The sequence below is a fragment of the Grammomys surdaster genome, unplaced genomic scaffold, assembly GCF_004785775.1.
Source record: "Grammomys surdaster isolate TR1022 unplaced genomic scaffold, NIH_TR_1.0 65, whole genome shotgun sequence".
NCBI lineage: Eukaryota > Metazoa > Chordata > Mammalia > Rodentia > Muridae > Grammomys > Grammomys surdaster.
In genome coordinates, this window is record NW_021604567.1 from 5,961,033 (window position 1) to 5,966,148 (window position 5,116).

Genomic DNA, 5,116 nt, shown 5'->3' on the forward strand with positions numbered 1-5,116 from the left:
AATTAAATATTAGGTTTTTATAAAAATCCATATTGTAAGATTAAAGTGAAAATCCATAATTAATGGTACAGTTTTGAAAGCAGATTATAGTTATAGATTATTGAATATAAATTTCACATAACATAGATGATTTCTTCCCTGGTTATTTCCTAAGTTTCTGTGTGGGAATTTAAGTTATATTTAAAGCATTCACCTTTCAATTGTGACAAACAATTACTTACAGAGGAAAAAATAGACAATCTATAAAGAACTAAAATTCATAGAAGAAAGAAGGCTGACCCCTTCAAGTTAGAAGGATGAAATTAATGGCTGCCTCTAATATCAAGAAAGGCAAAGCTACTGTGATAATATGATATGAATGAGTGTTTTAAGAAGTTAGCTATTGGAAAGCAATTTTCAGTATATGTCAGTCTTATGTAGCCTAGATCATAGTAAGTCCTCAGGTCTATGACCAGGAAGATAAAGCTAAGCCATTTTTGTTATCTGTGGAAGGGAATTTTGAGACTCAAAGATCAGAATGAAAATGGTTGGTGCAGTGTGTATGTCACTGGCAAATCTAACTCCATGTTGGGGCCTCTGAATTGCCTACTTGGTTATGATAGACAAGATATATGCCGTTGGTTCATAAACTTGGAAGATTTTCAAGCTTGAAGAGATATAGATTTAATATTCTATAATCCAATAAAAAGGTCTAATTGAATTTCTAACATTCACTGGATGCTTACATTAAATTCAACATGGCAACAATCAAAAATTTCTGTCCATGGCTGATTCCTCAGGAATCATAAGGATGTGCAAAACATACCTGACCCTGATGGGAATCCAGGAAACATAAATTGATTATGGCTTTAAGAGAAAGTTAAAATGATGATCATCAAATTAGGTTTGTTGTCTTATACGTCAGAGGACTCAAAGTAAAATCCAAGTAACATTAAAGGATAGCATAAGTGGATTTAGTCATTATATTTTCAGAATAAATTCGGACTGCTCAATTTCAGCTAGTATAACAGGAAAGAACTACCTGTTAAAATATTAAGCATGACCATGGTTTATTTCGGATTTTTCTTTTTGGTGTTTTGCTTTAGTTATCCATATGTTCTTTGTGTTGAGGCTGATGGATTTGTTTGGTTCTTTTATGTTTGTTAAAACACATCATCAATCACAAAGGAGCTGAACATTATTATTAACTCTCATGTATTTCCTAGGATAGGGACCATTGAACTTTGAAAAACAAGAAAATCCTATAATTTAGGATGTAAGAAGAGATTTAGATTCCCTCTCAGCAATTACTTAGATTGTCTAAGTAGTTATGTCTTGGCTCTGTCTTGTTTGTAGATTACCCTGAGAATAGTGACACATTAGTTCATCTTTGTGTAGCTAAAGCACACATTTGACTCCTAGTTTTTAAATGAAGGCAGAACCTTGAATAAAATAATATTGTTTCAAGATCAAAAAGAAAATGAATTTTCTTAGTACTTGGTCAAGCATGTTAAAATCTTATTAAATTATTATTTAATAAGAGTCTCTCCCCCATCAATGGGCACAGAAACACCTTGTTCGTGGTGGTGTTCTTATATCAGCCAGGGGCAGAGCCTTTGATCATCCTAGCTTGATGCTTGACCTGGTGGATGAGCTCATGGCTAGGACTCATAAAAGTTAAATCAACTCAAATCATGTTCAGACAGCACAGAACAGGAGGAGGAAGACAGAGACCTGTGGAACACTAGTCACCCACAAACCTAGCCCTTGGTGGATGGCACAGGCAGGTCAATTCTCTGTGGAGCCAGATATAGGACAGTTGCCCAATAGGAGCTCATCCAGCCCGTTGTGGGAATCATCACAGTGTGTTAGCATGGGATGGTTAGATGGGACAGAAAGAAAAGTGGAACAGTTTGAGCATCAGAGAGATGGAACTGGAGATTAGAGGGCAGAGGAAGTAGCCAATTGAGAGGCCTGCATGAGGGCACAGTGAGGTATCAATGTGAGCTGTCTGCCACTGAGGGCCATGTCTGAGTCCTTAGCTACACATCACGGATCCCTCTTAATATATCTGGCTCATATCTGTATTGATACCCCACTAGAGTACATGGGGAAATCTCTGGAGGATCAGCTCCTAGGACCACACAGAGATACACAAGCTGTACATAACTGACCTTCCATTCCCTGGATGTGGCACTCAGGAGAGTGGGTCCCATCTTTCACCTGTATGGCACCAGCCAGCACTCGGGAATAGCAGGGCCTGAGCCTTGCCCAGCAACAGAGTACAGCTGGTATTTGCTGAAGGGATGCAGATGAGCTAGCTCCAAGGATGGGAACGTGGGAGAGTTGGCCCTTCTACTTGTCTACTGGCTGTGAGGTGTCCTGGTTCCAAGGATAATGTGCCCTCTTTACTTCTCCTTCCTGCAGCAGTTTAAAGAACTGGCCCTGAGGTCATAAGACCTTCTGGGCTGGTCCTGCTCCTTGCCTTCTGCCCCACACAGGAGCATGAGCCCTGCAATACAGTGGAGCTGGTCCTGACAGAGAAGGAACAGGTGAGTCAAATCTGAGGGTGTGAGAGGAGGAGAACTGGTCCAGCCTCTCACAGTTTACAGCACTTGGGAGAACTCCTCCCCTCCTACCTCCACCTCCTAACATGCACCTTGACTAGGCAGCACAGTGTAGCTACTTTAGGAGGCATGGGTGTGCATGAGCAAACTGGAGGAGAGAGGTATGAGAACATGACTGATGGTGTCTCCTGCTGAAGGCAACATTGGATGGTCTAGCTGTTGTAGAACTGGAGAGCTATCCCTAGTGTTACAGATGAGGTATAGGAGGCAGGGTGACCAGCTCAGGTACCGCGCAGGCCCAGATGCAAGGCTATGTATTGGACCAACTCAAAATCTCTATTGTCTGTAAACAGGTGGGACCTGCAAACAGGCCAGTCTTGTTATTCCAAAGCTACTGGATCACCATGACACAGGGCAACAATAGGATAACAGGGAGGAGTCCCAAGGAGGATCCAACAGTGAAGGTGTCACAGAAGGTATCGATCTTGAACCAAACAAAAAGCTCATCGCGATGAACATTTGCAGGTGAAGATGTATGGAGAGAGGGATATATGTTTTGTAACAGACTGCAACCTACTACAAATTTCACCATGAGATTTTGTGTTTTATTTTGAGGTACAGTGGTTCCAATGGCAAGGGGTAAATGTGAGGGAACAGGGAGCTGAGTGGGAGTATGGTGCATGATGGGACACTCACAAGGAATCAATGATAAGTTTAAAAAAAAAGATTTTGAAGGAACATACAGTTAATTGCCTATGGATACATTTTTCACTTGATAAGCAAGTATCTACGAATAGATTTGAAGTTTTGATTTATTTAATCAGCTTGTTTTTTTTTCCGTGAAATCTGTTAAATATTTTATCCTGCTCAAAATGTGAAAAAAATATCATTTGGGCAAATCATGTTATGATATAAATAGAATATATACCACTTTGAATTTTTTATTTCTTTTTATTCGTTTATTCATTTTATATCTCAATTGAAGCCCCCTTTCTGTACCACCTTCATATACCCCTCCATCACTATCCCTTCCCTTTCACCTCAAAGAAGGGAAAGACCTGAGTATGTACAAACCCGCCCTGGCAATTCAGGTTTAGCAGGACTAAACACATCCTATCCCACTGAGGCCAGACAATGCAGTTCAGCTACAGGAAGGGGATTCAGTGAAAGACAATAGAGTCAGAGACAACCCCTACTCCAATTGTTATGGGACACACATGAAGACCAAGCTGCACATCTGCTAAAAAACATGTAGAGGGCCTAGGTTTAGCCAATACATGCTCTTTCGTTCCTGGTTCAGTCTCTGGGAGCCCCTATGGGCCAGATTTTTTACTCTCTATAATCTTCCTGTGGTGTTCTTGACTTCTCTGGCTCCCCCATTCTTCTACAGGACTCCCAGAGCATTGGCTATTGTTGGGTTGTGGGTTTTTGCATCTGTTTTCATCAGCTGTTGGATGAAGCCTCTCAGAAGACTGTTATGCTAGGCACTTGTCTGCAAGCATAACACAGTATCATTAATAGTGTAGGGCTGGCTCTCACATGGAATATGTCTCAAGTTAGGCCAGTCATTGGTTGGCCATTGTCTTAATCTCTGTTCATCTTTATTCATGCACATCTTATAGGCAGGACATATTTGGGGTTAAAGGTTTTCTGGGTGGGTTGATGTCCTCCTCCTTTCTTTTTGATATCTTGCCTGGCCACTTCAATCTCCATATCCCCAACTGCTAGGAATGTGTGCTAGGGTCATCCCCATAGACTCCCAGGGTTCTCATCTGTCCTGGGTATCTGGCTTCTTCCAGAGATACCCAAGTCCCACCAATTTCCATTCATTCTCGTGGAAAAAAAAACATGTTTCAGAACGACTTAGCACATTAGTGACTTTCTATGAGGAATAAAATGATTGCTTCCAATTGCGCAGATAACTTATTTCCCAAGAGGGATATATGTAGGACAGTCAAACATTGAAGTCAGCAATGAGATACGAACCATTAAAATTCCATGTGCAAATAAAAATGGCCTGTGAGCACAACAATTTGTTTTATATTTAATTTGCATTTACACTCCAGAGACATGTTACAACACAATTTGAAAGTCTCAGTTATCTCATTCCAAATGTCCACTGTTCAATTTTGTAACTCAAATGACTTTTCCTAGATGGTAATTGTAGCCTGTTAGGCAGGCATATGGCTGCAAAATGGTTATTTATATGTCTTAAAAGAGATGAACAACTTGGTTTCTAATTTCATTAATATCCCTTTTTGGATTTATGATTGCCCATATGCTTTGAAATAGTTTTAAGATATACTTTTGGCTTGAATGATGACTGCTGTTTAATGACACTATAATTGTACTTCCCTTTCTTAGGAGTCACATATTTTATAGAAAAATTTAAGACATAAAAATTAACATGTAGAGTAGCTCACTACATTGACATGGTGCCTACTTGGTAGGGAGGGAACACTAAGTTTGATCCTTAGCCCAATATACAGCAGTTATGGTGACCTGTAACTACAGCCTCCATACTTGGAAGGTAGAGACAGGTGGCTATGAAGTTCAAGCTTCCTCTCTAC

At 40.2% G+C, this 5,116-nt stretch overlaps 1 pseudogene; it reads left to right on the forward strand.

Annotated features, from left to right (window-relative positions):
- The first annotated feature begins 1,526 nt into the window (after nucleotides 1–1,526).
- On the forward strand, nucleotides 1,527–1,653 carry LOC114625315 (annotated as a pseudogene).
- Nucleotides 1,654–5,116: the final 3,463 nt, after the last annotated feature.